The 22,296-nt window shown below is 44.2% G+C and overlaps 1 long non-coding RNA gene across 1 annotated transcript in view; it reads right to left on the bottom strand.

Annotated features, from left to right (window-relative positions):
- Positions 1 to 8,634: 8,634 nt before the first annotated feature.
- The window catches only part of LOC113928723, a 98,143-nt gene continuing 84,481 nt past the window's right edge, over positions 8,635 to 22,296 (bottom strand). The window contains exons 2-4 of the long non-coding RNA XR_003521943.1: positions 10,054 to 10,222; positions 8,864 to 9,056; positions 8,635 to 8,767 (exon numbers count right to left, since the gene is read on the bottom strand). This is a non-coding gene — a long non-coding RNA (uncharacterized LOC113928723). The remainder of the gene's footprint in view (positions 8,768 to 8,863; positions 9,057 to 10,053; positions 10,223 to 22,296) is intronic.

Here is a 22,296-nt window from a genome sequence, read left to right as displayed (position 1 = left end):
GCTTATCCAAGACCCATTTCCCTCTTTTTCATCACTAAACACTTGTCCAGCTAAACATTCACTTTCCCAAGCAATGAGACATAAGTAGATGTTTGCCTGGGAGTTTTGGTAAAGCCTTTGAATTTCCTGTTAAAAGGAGACAGATACACCACTCTCTTCCTCTTTTCAAAGCAGATGTGATGTCCAAACTACGGCAAATATCTTGGAACATCTTGGACCATGAGGCACTAGGGATAGCTGATCAGAAAGATAAAATGACCTGGGCCCCTCATGGCATTATGAGCTACAAACAATGTGAGCATCAGCATCGGGCTCTCTGCTTCTCCCTCTGCCCGCCGCTCCCCCTGCTTGTGCTCTCTCTCTCTCTCTGACAAGTAAATAAAATCTTAAAAGAGAGAGAGACCTCATCAGTTGAAAATAAGTCTCACGCTTATTTATAATCTTTTAATAAAAGAAGATGCAACTTTATCACACCAAATTTTACATAATCTTGTCTTGTCTCCGTCACGAAAATCCTACCTTAAAATTCCAGCTGTAGCTACAGTATTTACATTTTATTACTCAAGTATAAGACTTTCATGTGGATTCCATAATTATCTTTTGCAAATTTTATTTTTACAATATTTGCTGCAGTCATTTTGTAAGGGCTAACATGTAGGTTTCTATAGACATAGATCATATTTCTATTAAAAAAAAAACAACCTCCTCAAACTGGTAATATATGGTTGATGGACTGGGTTATAGATGTTTGCACCTGGAGCGTAGCCAGACCTGAAGCCCATGCAAACATAAAATCACCGCAGATCCATCACATCAGAGCCATTTCTGTCCTGGCTCCAATTTTGGGTTTGGCACGTTGTTTCATCGTGTTCTACCCTAAAACTCTCAAATAATAATCCGAAGAATGGGTGCAAAAGGGCAGCTTGCTTATCTTCCTTTAACTCTCCTAATGGAGAAGTGCCCACCAAAGAATTTAGAAATGAAACAAATTCATCACTTACACGTTCTTTTTAGTGATGATAGCTACCATTGACTGAGACATTTGCCAAACTCTATGCAGACATGCTCTCCTTTAGCACTCACAGCCTGTAGCAGATACTAGTGTCCTGAGGTCATCGTCTTTCATGCATCCAGGGGTCCTAACCTAAACATGGAAAAGGGAGGGAAAGGCTCACTGGGAAAATGATGTTTACGGCCAGACATTCAGGGTTATTTAGGTAATGGGAGAGGTGGTACTGGTGCTGGGGGTACAAGTCATTCCGGGCAGATGAAACAAGATGTTGTTGGAGAGCCCGGGGCCGCTATTGCCGGAGCTGAGTTAGCCGGGAGGGGACGACGAAAGAACCTGGTGGCCAGGACTTCATCCTGGATGCAGTGTGAAGCCATTCAGAGTGGTATTGTTGTCATTTCTGTGTGTGTGTGTGTGTCTACGTTGTGTGCCTGTGTGTGTGTGTGCACACGCACGTGCGCCTGGGAGCATGGAATAGGAAGAATGATCAGATTTAAACCCAGATTCAGGGCACCTGGGTGGCTCAGTCGGCTAAGCATCTGTCTTGGGCTCAGGTCATGATTCCAGGGTCCTGGGATCGAGTCCCACATCGGGCTCCCCGCTCAGCAAGGAGCCTGTTTCTCCCTCTCTCTCTGCTCCTGCTCTCTCTCTCTCAAATAAATAAATAAAATCTTAAAAACAACAACCCAGATTCAGAAAAATTAAGCACCTTTGTCCAAAGTCACTCCTAAGCTAGAATTTGAACCCCATGTGCTTGACTCCCATCCTTTGTTCTTAACCCATCATTCTCTACTATCTTCTAGTTTTACCAGCTTCATTCTAGTCCGGGTACCTTATCTCTATCAAATCCACTCAAAAACATTCAAAACACATGTGTCTAGTGCTTACTATGTACCAGGGCCCACATTAGGGGATTCAAAAGCTCTGGCCAGGAGCTATAACTTGTTCTCTGTTCCTTCTCAGAGGCTAGAATTTGGAATCTATTTTTGACCTCATCCATTAAAACATGTCCCAGAGGCCACTTGATTTTTGACCTATTGCAATATTATGTCAAAGTGAAAGTTCATGGCAACTGGGGGCCCTGGGGAAACCGCTGTCAGCTAGCAAAGTCCCCACTGTCTGATTTGGTTCTAACAACAATCTTGCGGAGTGAGTCCCCTGTTGCAGGTGGGTAGACCGAGGTTCAAACGGTTAAGCCACTAGCTGAAGGTCACATAGGTAAAAAGCTCCAGAAGTGGGAGACCAGCATCTGTCCTGGGAACCAGACTCTCGGGGCCACGCAGCCAAGCAGTTTCTCTCTGAGCGGGGAGATGCTCCTGGCAAAGGGAGAACGAGAAGCAGGGAAGGGGAAGGGGCTTGAGGGAAATGATTTGGAAACTAAGAATACGCTATATGACATGATATGAGACTGTCCAATCGTTCCCCACAGTTTTAACTATTTTTTAACCAGCCTCATTGTTGAAAAGCCCCACAGAAGTCATTGCTACTTAGAAAGGAAATGGATTTTCAATTCTAACTAAATCCCAAAGCATGTTTTTTCTTTCCTCCCCCCCCCCCCCTTTTGGCCCTTTAGGTCAAAAGTTGTATGTAGTTAGAGTTATCCGCAGGGCATCTGATTTCGCTCAGACAGATAAGTAAAAAAATAAAATATTTATAAAATTCAGAGGCTGTTTTTTTGAGTATCTTTTTAAAAAGCGCTTAAATCCCTACGAATGAATCAAGCACCTGCTAGACTGAGTCCTTTCAATGCTCAGGGAAGTCTTCGCATAGGTTAAAAGCTACATTAAGACTTGAACTTGGGGTTTGCCTGAAAATTTTTCTCTGGAAGTCACTTTGCTCTAGTAAGGTTTATGAAATGCTCTGGGCTTTGTATTTTTTTTTCTAAATCATCTACCCAATCATCTCTCTAAACCATGAATCTATAGCTTAGCAAAGTTTTTATACATCCTACCCATCAGAATAAAATGGATCAGATCATGCACCATTTTTTAGTATTAATTTTACTTTAGCACAGAGGAGCTCTAGGATACTGTTCTCATTTTTTATGATTATGTTCTTTGGGATACTGCCTTCATTAAGTGTCATACTAACCCCTTCCCCCCATTTATTTATTTATTTTACAAGTTAACTACTGATCTTGCTAGATCATGTTCAAATGAGAAATAGTAATGCATAGTTCAAAGAAATATGAATATTAAAGTGACTGTTCCTTAATTGTAAAAAAAATAAAAAAGGATCAAAGTGGATTTGCTTATTAAAGATAATCCAATTTTAATAACAGTTCTCAAATAAATGAAATTGAATCCCAAATTACATGGGCCAAACTTGCTCATTAAAATGCCATAGGGGCGCCTGGGTGGCTCAGTCTTTAAGCGTCTGCCTTTGGCTCAGGTCATGGTCCCAGGGTCCTGGGATCGAGCCCCGCATCTGGCTCCCTGCTCGGCGGGAAGCCTGCTTCTCCCTCTCCCACTCCCCCTGCTTGTGTTCCTGCTTTCGCTGTGTCTCTCTCTGTCAAATAAATAAAATCTTTAAAGTAAAATAAATAAAATGCCATAATATTCAAATCTAGTGTCATTAAATCCAGAAAATTGGATAGGGAGTAAGGATAAGATTTTGATGACCTTATTCCATTAAAGAATAGTATATGGGAAATATTGAAATGAAATTATAGCATTATTCAAATTTTATTTATAAATTAGAAAAGGAGTCAGAAGGCAAAGAAGAAAGTGTGTGTGTGTGTGTGTGTGTGTGTGTGTGTGTGTGCCCCTTGTTCTTTGTCCTCCAACAGGAAGTAGCCACACCCTTTAAAAAGGGAGTCAGGGGGAAAAAAAAAAAAAAAGGGAGTCAGGGAGAAAGGAAAAAGCCCTTAGCTAAATCTCCCAGATGAGTTTGGAAACTCAGAATAGCTAGAGTTGCAGGGTTGTAGGGCGGGGGGAGGAGGGGGTGGCAAATTTTCTATGTTTCACAATTTAGAAACTCTCTTATTTTAATTGGAACTAGGCCCTTTACATATTCATTTAATGTTCATAAGCCCAGGAGGTAGATCATATATTGATTATTCCCACCTGATACGATTCTTTTTTTTTTTTTAATTCTCTCATTCTTTATTTTGGAATATACTTCAAATTAATTTTTGAGGGATAGAGTTTGATGGGTTTAGAATTTTTGGTTGTCAACCCTCCACCCCCAGGACTTTGAATATATCTTTCCACTTCCTTAGGGCCACCACTGTTTTTTTTTCTTCCTCTTTAAATTTTTTATTGTTATGTTAATCACCATACATTACATCATTAGTTTTTGACGTAGTGTTCCATGATTCATTGTTTGTGCATAACACCCAGTGCTCCACGCAGAACGTGCCCTCTTCAATACCCATCACCAGGCTAACCCATCCCCCCAACCCCCTTCCCCTCCAGAACCCCCAGTCTGTTTCTCAGAGTCCATCATCTCTCATGGTTCATCTCCCCCTCCGATTACCCCCCCTCATTCTTCCCCTCCTGCTATCTTCTTCTTCTTTTTTTAAAACATATAATGTATATTTATTTCAGAGGTACAGATCTGTGATTCAACAGTCTTGCACTATCCACAGCGCTCACCATAGCACATACCCTCCCCAATGTCTATCACCCAGCCACCCCATCCCTCCCACCCCCCACCACTCCAGCAACCCTCAGTTTGTTTCCTGAGATCAAGAATTCCTCATATCAGTGAGGTCATACGATACATGTCTTTCTCTGATTGACTTATTTCACTCAGCATAACACCTTCCAGTTCCATCCACGTCGTTGCAAATGGCGAGATCTCATTCCTTTTGATGGCTGCATAATATTCCATTGTGTATATATACCACCTCTTCTCTATCCATTCATCTGTCGACGGACATCTTGGCTCTTTCCACAGTTTGGCTATGGTGGACATTGCTGCTGTAAACATCGGGGTGCATGTACCCCTTCGGATCCCTCCATTTGTATCTTTGGGGTCCCACCTGATACTATTCTGAGACACAGTTAATCTAGTAACTTACCAGAGGTGACTCAGTTAGTAAATGTAGGATCTAGAATTAGCCTCAAGCCTTTTCTCTTAACTTCCCTTCCTTTCCTGAATACAGGAATATAGGTTTCTATTGTTTACTTTCTGGCAATAAATTATTTCCACAAGAGAAGAGATTGCTGAAAAGCATCTTTTAACTGTGATGGGAAGCGAGATCCTGTAAGGGAGGCTGATTTGTAAGCTGGGGGCTTTCGGGGACAATTGGCCAAATCGAGATGAGTGGAGGGTGGAGGGGACAAGGTGGTAAGAGAAGGATGAATGTAGGGAAAACGTTCAGTAACTTCCCTTGGGCCCTAGACACCCATGTCCTGTTGTGGACATCAGGTTGGTATCTCCTTTGACACACTGTCTCTCCCCTCGGGCCTGGCATAGAGTTTAAAAGGAAAGCAGCGGTCCCGCTATCGTATATGTAACTGAGGGCCTCCAGATAACTGGTATTTCAATGAGCAAATACTCTTTCAAGAACAGTAGTAATAAGAAGAAGAAGGACTATCATTTATGAAGCGCTTGTTACACGTCAACTATCATCATCACCATCATCATTAAAAATCATGAACACTTACCACTATGTATCAGACACCGTTCTGAGCTCTTTGTAGGTACTATCTCACTTAATTCTCACAATTATTCAATCAAGTCGATGCCACTATTATGCTCCTTTACAGAAGAGGAATCTAAGGCATAGACAGGAAAGCTTCTTGTCCAAGAACACCAGATCCAGGCCCAGGATTTGCTTGCAGAGACTGCAAAGGGCTTACCTGCTTTATTCAAAAGATTTTTGTTGACTCCCTACTACATGCCAGGCTCTGAGCAGAAACGGACATGACCCCTGTCTTTCTGGAACGTGCAGTCTAGTCAAGAGAGACAGCAGACGAGCGAGGATATAAACAAATGTCTAATGGCAATGGTGGCAAAGACTCTGGAGGAAGGGTTAGCAGGGCTCTGTCCTCCTGTCACTGGTCACCACACTGTCCTACTGTACACATGGGGCAATGGACGTGTGGTGTTGCAACACAAAGGGAAGACAGTGAGGCATTAAGCTGAGGACAATCTACTCAAACCCTCCCAAGTTAAGAATCAATTATTTCACTCTGGGGCATGTCACATTTTAGTTGCCATTAGCAAAATAATTTCGCTTGGAAGCCTAAGTGGTAATTATGTGCACATTCAGAGTTCCAGAACACAGATTTCACTTCAGCACAACTCACCCTAGTTTTAAACGCAGAGATTTGCTGCTGCTTATGTAACAGAGACCAGGCATTTAACTGACCACTCACATGGGCACGTAGGTAAGAGCTACTCAGCCAGGGCATCCACGTTTCTACTTCCACTTTTCATCTGGGGAATGTAGAAATTGGATTAAAGACTGTGTTTATTTCTGTTCAAAGCACTGGAAATAAAAGGTTTGTGCAGATATTTTAAGGACACCATATAGACTATGCACAACTTTTGTGGTCAGTTTTGCTACTAGAGTCAGGACCAGTGACTCACTCTGACCTGGGTTTTGTTGGCTCTTGAAATATTGTTTTGGTCTTGTCCTTAGCAAAGTTGATGGGCTCATCCCAAACATTGCTAGTTGGGGAAGGGGGTGGTGGGGGTGGGATTGTGTGAAATATTCTGCGCGACAAAAGTGGTTTCAACTTTCCTAGTTATTCTCAGACGACTTTTGACCCGCGGAGCACTTTCGTCTGGGAGAGACCTTAAATTGGAGCATCTGGTGAAAAGCCTGCATGCCATGCAGGAGAAAGCTGAGTCCCTGAGAGATGAAGCGATGTGACTAACGTCGAGGGCCTGCTGGTGGCACAGATATCCTGAGAACTCCAGCCTCCCCAGAGCCGCGGCCCAGAGCTCCTTACTCACCTCATGCTGACTCCGGAACTGAAAGTCTTAGTGTCTTTTGTTGTTATTGTAACTTCTCTTCTTCTTTCGTGCCTTAAATATTGTGCCACAATCAACTAAAATGACATGGATCAACACTAACAATGGCTTGTAGTTATTGCCAACTAAAACAGGAGTTGTGTAATTCTACTCTGGCTCCTAGGAGTAGAGGGTTTTGAACAGAGAACATTTAACAGTGGGAGATGTAAAAATGTATGGACAAGGAATACGGAAGAGCCTAATAAATTAAAGAAATTTGGTAAGCTCTCTTAATATGATGTTTTAAGAGAAGAATATGAGCATATTTGATGGTGATGAACATGGGAGCTCTGTATTCCAGCAAGGGTTTAGGCAGGATTCTGTTTCTTTCCTAACTAGGGAAGATTCCAGGGGGTGGGGAGGACTTCAAGTATAAGGTAAGGGGAAAGTTTATGAATGCTATCACGGAGGGTGATCTGGCAGAGGCCAAAACTTAGACCTGGGCTGTCCGATACAATAGCCCATTGCCACACAGGGCTAGTTCTGTTGAAATTATTAAAATTAAATAGAATTTTAAAAACCCAGGTCCTCCATCACACTAGCCACATCTCAAGTACTCGATAGCCACATGAATCTACGGTTACTGTATTGATGTGTACAGATGTAGAACATTTTCATCACTGCAGAAAGTTACTTTGGACAGCACTGAAGGGGAGGGAGGAATGAATGGGGAAAAGGGTAGCACAAGGTAATGCTGATCAGAAAAAGGAGGCACTAGAGTAGGAGACACGAGGGAGATGAGATACACTGAAACGACCCAGGGAAAGATCTTGAAAGGGGTTTGATCTTAGATGCAAGGCTGTGGCTAAGTTTTAAATATGATGCAACTCTGGGCAGAAGCATCCCTGTGGTTTTGGCTGGTAGATAGATATTCCTCTGTACAAAGATAAAAGTGTACCTTATGCAAAACTATGAAAAAAAAAAAAAAAAGCTCAGTGGTTTCCCAGGACTGGGGAAGGGAAGTGAGCGAGGGAGGAGGGGTGTTTGGGGAATTTTTTTGGTGAAAAGATTCTATAGGATACAAAAATGGTGAATACATGTTACTTTACATTTCTCAAAACCAGGAGGATCTACAACACAGAATGAACACTAATATAAACAATGGACTTTAGTTCGTAATAATCTATCAGTATAGTTCATCAGTTATGACACAGGGGCCACGTGATTGCAAGATATTATAATAGGGGAAACTGGTTGGGACATGGGAGGGAGTGGGTAGGGGTACTTGGAAACTCTCTATACTTTCTGCTCAGTTTTTCTGTAAACCTAAAACTGCTCTAAGAAATAAAATTTTATGAGTTAACTAGTTCCCATAAAATATTTTCAAGCACTCAGAAAGTCTTCATTTTCACATAAACAATGAGATGACAGCAAAACACATTAATCTAGTCTCAGCTGGTAATTTTATGTAATTATGTATTTATATAAATATTTGTCATTAAAAAAACAACAACAGTACACTCACTGTCTTCCAGATGTCCACAGCACAGTGTCAGGCATTCATCTTGGTGAACAGAATGTCAGCTGGATTTTAGTCTATACTTGCCCCCTGTCTTTGTGCAGTGCACAAACTGCACAACTGTACACAGTGGCTCTACAGGAACCCCATCCATTAAGACGTGGGGCTCCAAATAGAGGCAAGTGAGGTTGTAGTGAGTGGGGACAAAGGATGACCATCTCCGTAGGGTGCCAAAGACTGACTGAAAAAAGAGTCTGTTGAGAACGGATCACATTAAGCCATATGAGAGATACCGTTTTTCATTAGTGGAGAGCCAAGAGTCCTGAGATACCCTGAGAAGTGGCAGAAAAGTGGGGTGGTAAGAAATCTAAAGGGACGTGGGAGACCAAAGCCGGGAAGGCAGGAGACAAATCACAGCAATACTTTACCTGGACGCTGATGTCTGAGACCCAGCAGCTGCCTCTCTGAGCTGGGATTCAGTTGAGAGTAGTCTTGGCAAATGCGGTTTTGCTGAGAGAAGAGCCGGGCACTGGTGGGAGGCCCAGCTTCTGGGAGAGAGGTTAGGATTCGAGGATGTTCATCCTAGGAGCCTGTATATGCACATATGGCGTAGTCCAGGGGCTGGAAGGAAAGAGGAGAAGGAAATGCATCCCAACAATGACTGGAATGCATCAGCTGTGCAAAATGAAACTCCTGGGAAAACCTAGCCATGTCTTGGATTGTGGTTCAAGGAACTAGTAATGGGATAAAAAGCTTTTGCTTCCAGGCCAGCGGTGTGAGCCCAACCCAGGTTAGGAGTTAGCCCAGTGCTTCAGATGTCAGCGTGAAAGGAACTGATGGGGCCAGTCTACCTTCTAGTATTGGAGTAATCCTGAAAAGGACCACCTGCTACAATAGGTAATCCTAGCAGACAGCTTCACAGAACGACTTGCGTGGGGGGGCGGGGCAGATGAATTGTGATATCTGCTCATTCTTAGCTCTGAAGGGAGTCCCTTCAGAATAGGACTGGAGCACTCTGGAAAATTTCTACTGCTCCTGAGTATATAGGTCAGTGCTTCCTTAAGCGTGGGCCTTGGACCCCTGTCTCCAAATCATGCTGGGGATGCTCATTAACAAGGCCCACTTCCAAGGCCCACCCTAGACCAAGGAAATCAGGGATGGGGTCTGGGAATTGGCATTTCAGTCAGTTTCCTGAGTCATTCTTACGCACCCTGCAGTTTGAGGGTAATTCAGGTAAATGGGTAGTTCTCAAGCTCAGCCATGCTTCGGAATTACCGGGAGGACTTAGCGCACACATTGCTGGCCCCGCCTCCAGAGCTGTCAGTCAATTCAGCATCGGGGGGTGGGGCCTCAGAATTGACATTTCTAAAAAGTTCCCCTGCGATGTTGCTGGATTTAGGGACCCCACTTTGAGAACCACTGGTGTAGATGGAGAATCTGTCTTCACCTGGCGGCTTCTTAAAAGCTAAGAAAGTTGTAAAATTCCACTTATTATTCATCTGCATAATTGAACTAGCTTCTACCATCCTGTTATTCAGGCGACTAACACCACCCATGACCTCTTTTTCACCTTGTTAGATAACTTAAATTTTAAATTAATAACACAAAGGGACCTCACCTGGTCAGCCCTAATCTTGTACGTTGTCCTAATTCCAAATGTTTACATTGTCATCAGTCCTGTCTCTCCTGTCCGGTGGTGACTTGCAGAAAACCATTCAGCTTTGTGTTGCCTTGGGCTCCAAAAACTAAAATCAGCCCCTTTCTTCACTTGCCATAAAGAGATAACCCTGGGGGAAAAAAAGAGAGAGAGAGAGAGAGAGAGAGAGAGAGACCTGGAAATATTCTGAAATTCAGAAAGTGTTATTTCGGGGCGTTTTCTGGGACAGGATGTCCCCACCATCAGCTAGAGGAAGCCCAGCTTCTGCAAAGCACTATGTTGCCTTACAGATCAAAGGGAGTCATTTACTGAAGGGAGGGGTGGGAGTATGTGCTCAGGCCCCCCTGCAACAACCCCCCCCCCCATAAACAGGATAAGCCCTATCAGTGAAAGCTTATACACAGCCAGGCCACAGTCCCCGGTAACAATGGAGCAGCAAGAACAGTGGGTGGCAAGGAAAGGTCCGGACAGGGCTGTTCTGCCAAAGAGTGGCCGTAAACAGGATTAGTTGTAATGGGATTATCAACTCAGGACCTGAAGGTCGGAGCTGGAAAGTTCAGTGCTGCCTGAAGGAAAGACACCGAGGTGGCTGGTAGGTGAGAGGGTTACCAAGCCAAGATGAGGGCTGTACCCCCCTGGCTCCCTCTGGCCCAGGGATGCCGTCTCTCCTGGGCTGAAAAATTGTTGTAATTGCAGACTGGCTTTGTAGGAGCAGAAGAACCAGGAGTGGTGGTTCTCAACCAGGGGACATCGGCCAGGTCTGGAGGCATTCCTGATTGTCACATCTGGGGAGAGAGATGCTCCTAGCATCTAGGGGCAAAGGCCAGGGGTACCGCTGGACATCCTGCTGTGCACAGGACAGCCCCCCCCCATGGTACCCCTTCTGGGTCCTCAACCTCCCCCAGGCCCATGGCCAGGAAAGACAGGATGAACAGGCTTCCCCCAGGAGCGGTGCTTCCAGCAAGAGCATAACTTAGAAACAGGTCACAGAAAAAACAAAGAGTGGAAACAGAAAGTGAATCAGGGGTATGGGTGTTATATATACAAGGCCTCTCCATGCTCTTCTCTAGAGCTAAGCCAGGGGTCATGTCTAGGTCTCCAGGAAGCACAGTTTATTTAAGCCACTGCCCTCAAGTCCGAAAGCTAAGGTGAGCGTTTTCAGTAGAGTGGTCCCAAATTTGACTTCAGATGTTCTGGCACCAATACTAAATGGGTCACAAGCCCAGCTCTAGAATCCGTGGGGTAAAATCATGGGTGTGGAGAGGGGAGAACGACAGATCTGGAGACTGGGGGGGGAGGCAGATCAGGAGTTAGGGCACATCTTGGAGTCATCATTAGTACACGGGGTTTATGTCACAGGTTCTCGGAAGCTGTGGGACTGGAGGAAATTAGAGATGGACGGAAGTGTGGCACGAGAACAGGACTTGGCGTCGCAAATGGCAAATAAATCGTGCAGTGTCTTGTTTTTTTTTTTTTTCAAGAATTTATTTATTTATTCATGAGAGACCGGGGGGGGCGGGGGGGGCAGAGGGAGAAGCAGGCTCCCCAAGGAGCAGGGAGCCCGATGTGGGACTCGATCCCTGGACCCCGGGATCATGACCTGAGCCGAAGGCAGACGCTTAACCATCTGAGCCACCCAGGTGCCCCGTGCAATGTCTTGTATTTTCAGTTCTTTGTAGCTCACCTTCTCGATTAGACTTGGTGTTGGGGCAGCTTTTGACACTTATTTTTTTAATTTTGATTATCTTAGTGCCTTGCTTGGACAGAGCAGATGCTTAAGGAGTCAATGAATTACATTGACTAGTTAAACTTGTTTCCTCTGGAAAGAGCTTTCTTTTTGCCTCCATTTCCTTTACCTGGCTGTGCCCTGCCCCCACCACATGATGGAAATGTCTCTTTAGCGGGTGGTCCGATTTCTGCGTTGCCAAGTCCACTGGCCTGTTCTCGAATCACCTTCTGTAATCTCCTAAGTATTCAGCCCCATGAACACCCCTCCTTCATTTACCAGTCACCAACTATGGTTTCCATATCACTGTGTTTGTTCGCTTGGTGCTTTTTCAATCTTCTTGAATATTACTTTATAGCCTCCCTTGTTGGCCCGGCCTCTCTCTTAGTCCCCTGAAAGCTGAGGATTGCTCAAATTTCTTTTTGTCCCTCTCCTCTCCTTTTTCAAATTCTACCGTGATAATCTCATCCATGGTCTCAGCTTCGGCTTCTGTGAAGATGACTTCTAGATCTCAGACTCAAGCCCTGATGTCTTTCCTGAGCATCCTGGGTCTGGTCCTCTGGAACTGCAGGGAGGAGCAGGTGTAGGCACCTTTAACAAAGAGACCAGCCGCTCTGTGTTGATACCGGAAGCCATGTTGGTGTGGTAGAGTAGACAAAGACACAGGCAGAGCAGGGAAGGCAGCAGGAAGGTTGACCTTAGCAGGAAGGTTGACCTTGGTGGGCCAGCCCACCAGCGCACAAACTTGAAGGACTGGAGCAAAGACGGGAAGAGGGAGAGATGCAAGGTGCAGGCAGATGGTCTGGGTGAGTTCATGATTTCTCTCATGGACCCTGAGTTCTGACCATAGCACGGCTCTGACATGGGTTTCTGTACTTCCTGTAGGAGCAGGAACAACACACAGGTACTGATTTGCAGGCCAAATTCCCATGAGGCTTTGCCGCATCCCTCCACTGGGACCTCCTGGCTCCCTCCTCCATGCCTACTTGGCATTTGTTCTCCAAGATTCTGCATTTGTCTGGCTCCTTTTCACTTTGCTGGGTGATTGCGCCCACTCCTGTGGCTCGAGATACTATTTTTAGGTTGACAGCTCCCAAATACACATTTCCAGTCTAAACTCCAGACCTGTAATTCTACCTAAAGATTCCATAAAAAACTAAAAATAAACATGCCCCAAACTGAATCTGTTCTCTCTCCCTCCACACAGGACTCTGTTCCCCTGCCCAGTTCTCTCTCCGGACAGTGATACAACCAGCCACCTGGTCACCCAAGCCAGAAAATGGGGAGTCATCTTTGACTCATCTGTCTTTCTCCACCTGTAAGTCAATTTTGCCTCTTCATTAGTTGTTCATTGGTTCATACTTTTCCTTCCCCATTGTCAATTTCTTGCTTATCCCTTAGCATCTCTCACCTGGACATTCCAGCAGTTTCCACCAGTCACTTGTATCCAGGTTTACAACTTCTCAGTCAGTCCTCCATGGCACTCTATAATTGTCCTTACACTGTGGGAAGCTGCTGTTGACCTTACTCCATGGTTCAATGACTTCTCATTACCTACCACCAGATAATATTTAAACACAATGTCTGACATGCAGCCCTCTTCCTGATTTGCCCTTTTTTCCTAGGCTCATTTCCAGCCATTTTCCTAGTAAAACCTCATGCTTCTCCTACAAATAGTGGCCACCTTCTAAAGAGTGGTGTTATTCCTAATCCTATGCCTTTATGCCCGAACGCCCTCTTCCTGGAGTGCGCTTTCCCTTTATCCCAGTGGAAGCCAACTCACCCTTGAAAACTCCGCTCTGTATCAGCGGCTCTTCGAAGCCTTCTCTGAGCCTTTTTCTCCCTGAGCCCTTCCGTTCCCACATCCCTGCACACACTCGCAATCTAGCGCTGAGCAGACTATACTGTAATTCCTTGTTTAGGCTTTTGTCTTCCCCACTAAAATCTGAGACCTCCAGGGTAGAGCCTTGTCCCGGGATTTCTCTCTCCTCTGCAGCTAGCCCGACACTTCTAAATGGTGCTTCCTGGACTTCTAGTTAACAGGTATTTCTCAAATGAGAATCTACAGCCAAATGCGTTTGAGGAAAGCTGCCTGCTGACAACACAGGAGCTCAAGGAAGTCTTCAGCCGAAACCTGTCCGATCTGGTTGAAGTAGATCCTTGTGACACTTGTGCAAGGGCCAAGCTGGGGACACACCCAGGGTGACCTGGGAGGACAGAGAAGGGGCTAACTCAGGTTCAAGGGGCTCTGGAAGCCTTTCTGGAGGAAGTGATCTCCATCATTCACAATAGGATAGCCACCAATTTAACCTCCAGGAGGCAAACTTTCGGGTATCCTAACACTTCCAGAGACTGAACTTCAGGACTGGATGTGGCCGTTGGACGAGTTTTATGATGCAAAGAAAGTCCAGGCTTTGGGATATCCTCTTCTCATAGCCATTCCCATGGGCACGCCCCACGTTAAACTGGCCTGCCCCAGGCTGAATCACATCCCGCACCTCTACTCACTCAACACCTTCCATCTGTTATCCTATTGTGGGTGATATTTTCCTGTGCATTTCTGAGAGCCCTCTCATCGCACTCCTTAGGCTTCCTGAGGGCAGGCGCTGGTCATTTAGCCTGCTTTCCCGTAGACTCTGAAAGTCCCACGCACATACCGGGCACCCAGTACATGCTCATTGAAGGCAGTAAGCACCGCGCAATTCAATAGTGTGTGTTTGCCTGGAGGCAGCAGAGACACAGGTATGATAACACAGAGCCCGAGCTTGGGTACAGGGAGGCCTAGGAGGCCTTTTTGGCAGCTGCTGAGGCTGAGGGGCGCACATAGTTTGTCTTCTGCTTCTACCTGGAAGCCAGTGAATCCACGAGTTCCTATTTAACTCTCAGACCTGAGGACGGGAAGAAGGGGCAGGGGGGCATCCCTGACTCGGATATCTAGCACATTCCCCTGAGAAGGCCACTTGTTTTGAAAGCATCAGGCTATCCCTTTCGGGTTTGCCCAGAGGCAGCGGCACATGGGGGTTTCGGGCAGGCCCTCAGCTCAGTGCATGGACTGGAATCCTGGCCTCACCCTTGCTGCCTCTGTGAAACTGGGCAAATTCCCTGACTTCGCTGTGCCTCCATTTTCTCACCTATGAGATGGGGGTGCTAATCACAGTACCCACCTCCTGGGGTTCCTCCAAGGACAAAGTGAGTTACAACCTATGTGGTATTGAGAGGAGCGCCTGGCTGGTAGCAAGCGCTATGCAAGTGTTCGCAAAATTAATCCGTCTGGATTAGATTCTATGTTGGGGCAGATCCAGGCTGAGACGATGAATAATGCTCAGATGGTGCGAATTACCTATAGTGCCTTCACCTACTGCTTCAAAATAGTAATAAAAGCTAGCACTTCCATTGTCTGATTCCATCCCACTCTACAAAGCAGGTGTTCTTTTCATGTTTTATAGAGGAAACAGGCTCAGAGGTAAGCAGGCTCAGAGCTGTCCAGCCCCACATCAGGTGATGGAACCAGGCTTCTGGCTCTGAAGCCCAAATTTTCTCATCAAGTGACATTCTCTTCTGGGGCATGTTTGGGCTCGAGGCAACCCAGGACTTCCCATGACTTGTGGCTTGGGAAGCGGCTCACAAACCTCCCACATCGCACAATTCATGTTGTACCTCACCTACACGTTTAGAATGAATTGGTACTTTTATTAGAAAATTTAAACTTGCATGTGACACTTTTTTTTCCCTCTAACATACTACAATAAAAAGCAAGCCTCTTTCCACCCTCACCTTCTCCATCCCAACCAGTTCCACGCCCTAAAGTCTTGGGCTAACATTTCCAAAACAATCTGTGCTTTTGTAAATATCTCCTTTATCATACGTAGAAATGAGGTCATACCTCATACACAGGTGTCTTCCTTTGGTTATTTAACATTTTATTTTATTTAAAGATTTTATTTATTTGAGCGCGAGAGAGACACATAGTGACAGAGATAGCGAGAGAGAGCACAAGCTGGGAGGAGAGGGAGAAGCAGGCTCCGGCTGAGCAGGGAGCCCGACATGGTGCTCGATCCCAGGACCCTGAGATGATGACCTGAGCCAAAGCCAGATGCTTAACGACTGAGCCACCCAGGAGCCCCGGTTATTCAACATTTTAAATCCAAATACTCTTATTTGTAGAATCTTCTTGCACTTGTTGGGATGTTTTTGCTGTGAATCTACTGATGGCTTAGGGTTCCAGCCGGGGACACAGATCCCACAGTCTCCCTGGGCCTCAGGGCACATCTAAGAACGGGCCTTCCAATGTTCTTTGCGCACCTCACCCCTCTGCAGATCACAGCAGGGGCCTGTGCTGGAACTGTGTCTTGTTTTCACCCAACAAGGCTTTCTCTCCAGCATGGGAACCTGAGCATTCAAGCTTCAGTGTTCAGTCTTTCCCAAGTCCTCCCGTCCCTCTTCTCTGTCACCTGGATACACCTCCCCCCCACACACACCACAGCTCAGAGCCTCTCCCTTCTCCCAATTGTATGGAAAATTCCTGTAAGTTCTTGCTTCTAGCTGGATAGAGACTCTTACAAGAGAGTGAGTGGAGCAGGCCATCAGCACACGACAGCCAACTCATCTTGAATGGGAGAGCTGGAGGCCCCAGAGATTAGCCTACTTCTCCTTCTCCATTTGACAGACAAGGAAAGCCATGCTCAGAGAGGGTAAGTAACTTCCCCTAAATCCCACAGCAAGCCAGTGACGGAACCAGGACTATCTGAAGATAGGTGAAGTCAGGTGCATGGGGTTACATGCAGTAGTATAGATAATAAACGTCATGAACTTGGAATTAATTTGGAGGTGATCATGATAATACCATACCACATCTTTCAATGCATCATTCAGAATATGGGACTGTGCATTAACTCTACCCCTATCTCTCAGGAGAATGTGTCTTTCACAAATGATCTATGCATTTTTAAACATTTTTTTTTCAAAATATACCAATGAGATCATACTTTCATAGTGATACAAGCTTCATTGCTTATGTCCCCAATGTACAGATGAGGCAGAGAGGCCCGGGGAATGACTCAGCAGCTCAGCACAAGAATCTCTTGGATGTCTGCCTGGACTTCTGTCAGATCTACTTGGTTGACTTTCTATTCAGTATTATTACTGAGGTCTTATTGTTACAAACATGTTCTTTGGGTTTCCTGCTTATCTCTGAGCTGAAGAAAATGTGTTTTTTTTCCTGTTTGCTTTTCAACCTTCAGCTTCCATGACCTTAAAAAAAAAAAAAAAATGTAAGCACAAGCTGAGCTGGTCTAAAAGCAGCCTGTTTGCAACGTGATATGGAACCTGGACCGCGACCAGCTAAACCTTGGTGTAGTGTTCTTCAAACACATTTCAACAATTTTTCCAAGTGGCAAGTAGTTTATTTCCAATGAAACACTTGAAGATGCTGAATTAACAGTACATTTCCTAAACTATTGAATAAGTGGCGGTAAAATGGCAATTTCTAAGTCCGAAGGGGAAATTGCAAATATATACATATATATATATATATATACATATATATATATTTTTTACTTTGAAGCTTAGACACTATTTAACATTCCTAGCATTCAGCTAAATGCATTTTCAAAGTTAGAATCAGTTCGTACAACATTTTCATAGTCCATAGTTTTTATTAAGATTGATATTTGATGAACTGTAACCTCTAACATCACTTTCTGCTTTAAAATTTATGATTCTCTATAAAAAGAAAGTCAAATGCTCCCTAAACCCAGAAATACCTGATGAATTATGTGAACTAACTCTGGAAAATGTTTCTGAATTGTCTTCTGTTTGTTTCAAGAATTTACTGTACATATATAAAATATATATATAGTGTACATACATATGATACATACATATAATATATATAACAGCATACATAAAATATATAGAGAGTGTTATCCATTGTTTTACCAAAAGCTACAACTGCCTTTGTCAGTGTAGACGTAAGGAGGGATCTTTTGTATGAGAATATCCTAGAAAAGCAATGATGAAATGATGTTCCCTTCTGAGCTTAAACGGTAGAACTACATGACTTAAATTACGGCGTCAGGACTAATTGCAGGCTTTGGATGTTGCTCCCTTTTGTCCTCTCTAACCTCCCTTTCCTCTTTTATCAAAGGAGGGAGAGCGAGTAGATAAATCTGACTGAATTTATGAGAGTAGAAGGAAATGTGGTATAACTTTTCAGGTCCTACTTCAATACCTATGACTAATGAAACATTAATTATAGTGTCAAATAAATCTTGAGAAGATTTCAAAGCCAAGTCTTCTCTTCTTTTCATTCCATTGACTTGCCATCTGGGAGGCTTGCCTTATCAAGAACAGCTGCTTCTCATTGGCGGTTCTCAAGAGTCCGACCCAAATATGACATGCTCGTCCTTCAAAGGTGGCATTCAAGTCCCCTCCCAACACTTCTATACACCTTTCATGTTTCCCTCCACCAGCCCCAAAGTTCAACCAACACTTTACCTCTTTTTGAAGAGTCTGCAACTGCTCCCCCACTTCCTGGCTCCCTTTGTCTGGAGCCTAGCTTGACCAGCCGAAGTCTCTCTTGCCACCCACTGCTGGCCTACAGTCATGGGCACTATGATCACCTTCAGGATTTTCCTTGCTGCCTTGGCCAAAATCACCATCTCCACCAGTGTCTTCATCAACAAGCCATACTTGCCTTCCTCTGCCAATAGTTACAAAAGCCATGCCTACACGGTCACCACCAAATTCTCCACCAGAGCTTCTGCTGCTAGGTAGGTCAAGGCTACATCACCAGGGGCAATTCCCCGCGCTCCCGGAGGGCATTTGGAGACATTTTTTTAGTTGTCACAGTGCAGGGCCGGGAGTGGTATTGACATCTGATGGGCGGAGGGCAGCGGTGCTGCTAAACATCCTATCATGCACAGGGCAGCCCTTCACAACAAAGAAGTTTCCAGCCCCAAATGCTAATAGAGCCGAGGGTAAAAAAAAAAAAAAAAAAAAAAAAAAAAAAAAACCTGCTCTCAGAGATAGTGGAAGCCTTTGTTTCTCTTTTTTTCTTCACCTTTGGCAGAAAGACTAAAATGAAACAAAACAAAATCTATCCTCCAGGCACACACCTGGAGATGCCATCCTCTTTCCCACTCCTCAGCTCGGGACTGCAAAACACAAGCGGGATCTGGTAGAACCAGCCTTGTCATTCCCCACGTGGGGCTGGGATAGAGCGGGTCCATCTGGGCAGAAGAACCCATTCAGACCCATGGTTTTCCACCTTGGCTACACATCAGGTTCATGTCATTCCAAATATTTTAAATATTTAGAATGCCTAGACTACAGATACTCAGAATTCAAACTGGATTGGTCTGGGATGAGGTCTGGGTGATAGGTTTTTGAAAGTCTCAGCTAATACCAATGTGCAGCAGGAGCTAATCACCCCCTGTACTAGCAGCCTGATTGGTGCCAGGAGGACAGATCTCGCCAAAGAGCTGTAGGATATCACTTTTGGAGACCCGTTAGCACTGTAAGACATGCAACTTTACAGTAGGAGAGAAGTCTTTTAACTGTGTGGCCAGTCTGGGTCATCTGGGAAAATTCAAATTATTTGAGGGTCTTTGTTCAATCTTTCTATACCTTAATCTGGGGCTCACACTAATTTTTAATATTTGTCAAAATCAAGCAAAAAGGGTAAATGAAAGGTTAAAAGCTATCCTTATAATTAAGCACTTTCTGCTAGCTATTTATTTGTCTTGGGGGAAAAATGCCTTTTTCCTATTGTAGAAAGATAAAATAATTGTAAATTAAAGCTTTGAGATGAATTATGTCTTATGAAAAATAATGGGACAGTATCATAAATCACAAGCATTGTCTCTATGAAATATTACCAGTCTAATTCTGTACATTTCCTCCCTGTTTCAATACAATAGAGTCTTTATGAGGCAAATTAATTTAGCATTAACCTTGGAACTGTCACTGTGCTTTCACTGATGAAAATGATAAAATAAAAATACTTCTCAATGCTCAAGAATCTCATTAAATAATCTGTAACTTAAGTAAATCATATCTAATTTCTATTTCTTTTTTTAAGATTTGATTTATTTATTTGAGAAAGAGAATGAAAGAGAGCACGAGATGGGGGAGGGTCAGAGGGAGAAGCAGACTCCCCGCTGAGCAGGGAGCCCGATGTGGGACTCGATCCCGGGACTCCAGGATCATGACCTGAGCCGAAGGCAGTCGCTTAACCAACTGAGCCACCCAGGTGTCCCTCTCTTTCTTTTCTTATCCTTCTGTAGCCACACCCTCAGCATCATACAGTAGAATAAATATGGGACCCCAAGTTGGGAAGCCCAGAGTCTAGTTCCTGCCCTGGTATCACTTTAGCAAGACACTTATCTTCTCTAGACTGCTTCCTTGCCTGGAAAGTGAAGGTGTCACCAGGTGATATGTAAGATCTCTTTCAGGTTTGGGAATTAGCAAGAAGGCAGATTACCACTTTGACACTCCTAAATAGCAGTGAGGTAACTGGTTTTGTGCCTTGGCATATAAGGTGGAAATATGGTACGTATCAGTCAACAAACATTTACTGAGCATTCTCTCTGCAAAAAATATGGGGCATTGTTATGGAAGACTCAAAGAAATAGCAATTATATCTTCAAGGTTTTACTTTCAATAAGATTATAATTTAGTTGGGGAGATAAACAGTTTCATCACATCGAAAAATTCAAAAGTGACAATTGATATTTCATTAAATACACAAATATTTTTTGGACAACTATTGGATGAGTTAGACCTTAATCTGATAATGACTATCACAGAAAATCATGCTGATATGCTCAGGGAAAAGTTGTCTCTTTTCTTCCTTTATATAAACTACAGTAATACAGCTACATTAACACTTCAGTTAGGGACATGGTGTTATCTACTATCTCAAGTATCTCTCACACTTACTACTATGAAATTAACATTTATTTATATGATTCCTGGGTAATTCTAAAAATTCTCTCCCCATGATCTGCTCCTCCAGCTGAGATGATCATCTCTCATGTCCCATTGAATGTTTTAAGTGGAGAGCTGGTGGTCATCAATAATTTGGTAGCTAATTTATCAAATATGCATTAATTGAGCACTTAGTAGGATATGTGCATCTTAAGCGCTGTGTTAAATGTCGGCAATACATACAGAAAGTAAATATTATTTATAGCCTTCCTATATAGTCCATAGTCAAGCAGGGAAAAATACACAGAAATAGTTACATTTACTGTGACAAATATAATAACGTCTGTTCCATGTTTGGAGGTAGCTCATTCATTCATTCATTTAACAGATGCATATTTAGTGCCAGTTTCTCTGGTCACTATCCAAGGCATGTCATAGACATCAGGAAAAAAAAAAAAAAAAACAAAGCAGACACAGTCCTTACCCTTCTATGAGCTTACAGCTTAATAGAAGAATAGACATTGAACAAGTGAACAAACAAACAACAAAACTGTATGTTATTTCCTAAAATACTAGGTTCTGACTGTAAAGGAAGCAAATTGAGCACAGTGATAATGGGAGGGGTGGACCTCCACTCCTGAAGTGGACTGGAAAGCTTTCTCAGTGTCTTAGTGGAGAGATGAACTGAAGGGCCCATCATGCAAAGAGCAGAGGTGAGAGTCCCCAGGTCAGGGGACACAGAATGGGCTAAGGCTTGGAGACAGGAGGGACTTGGAGGACTTGCAATGGGCATTGTTGTTAAAAGAGGAGAGTGGTGGAGATGAGGCTGGAGGCAGATTACGTTGGCCTGTGTGGACCACAATCAGGAATTTTATTTAAAACTCAATGAGAAGCCACTAAGGGATATGAAATTGGGGATGGCAGTAACCCAGGTTACAGGTGGTTTTTCTGTGTATCTGATTTAGGTTTTAGAACATTACTTTGGGTGCTGAACAGAGACTGTATTGGAGTGGAATATTTGTGGTTATGGGGAGACCATATAGAAGGCTGAGGTGACCTGGATTGGGCTGGTGGCCGTGAAATGCAAAAAAAAAAAGGAGCGGGGGCTGGATTTGAGGTTTACTTTGGAGAAAGAAGCAATAGGGCTACGACCGATGGGGGAGAGGGAAGGACGAGAAGCGCCACAGGACAGGGTCACTGCACACACAGGCCTGAAGCTCAGGGAAGATCTCAGGGCTGGGAACAGAAGTCAACAAGCCTCTGGCAACCGCACGGTGTCAAAGGACGGGAACAGATGAAGACACTCACAGAATTAAACAGAGAGGGGCCCCATCCTGAGTAAGTCCAACATTCAGAGGAGCAAAACAATGTTAAGCTCAAGGTCCCTTACACAGTTTCTTATCACTCATGTACAGAAAGCAACAGGTGCGAAGGAATGGGCCAGGGTATTGGAGGGATCATTTTCTGTTTTCATAAGCAGAGGAGTAGAAAACTGAAAGCTCCTTGCTCTACAGGGGGAAGAAGTGGCAGGTCTGCTGGGAAATTAAGAA

Source organism: Zalophus californianus, chromosome 5 (assembly GCF_009762305.2).
Source record: "Zalophus californianus isolate mZalCal1 chromosome 5, mZalCal1.pri.v2, whole genome shotgun sequence".
Lineage (NCBI taxonomy): Eukaryota > Metazoa > Chordata > Mammalia > Carnivora > Otariidae > Zalophus > Zalophus californianus.
The sequence above is the reverse complement of the archived record's forward strand: the minus strand, read 5'-3'. Positions and strand labels throughout refer to the sequence as shown.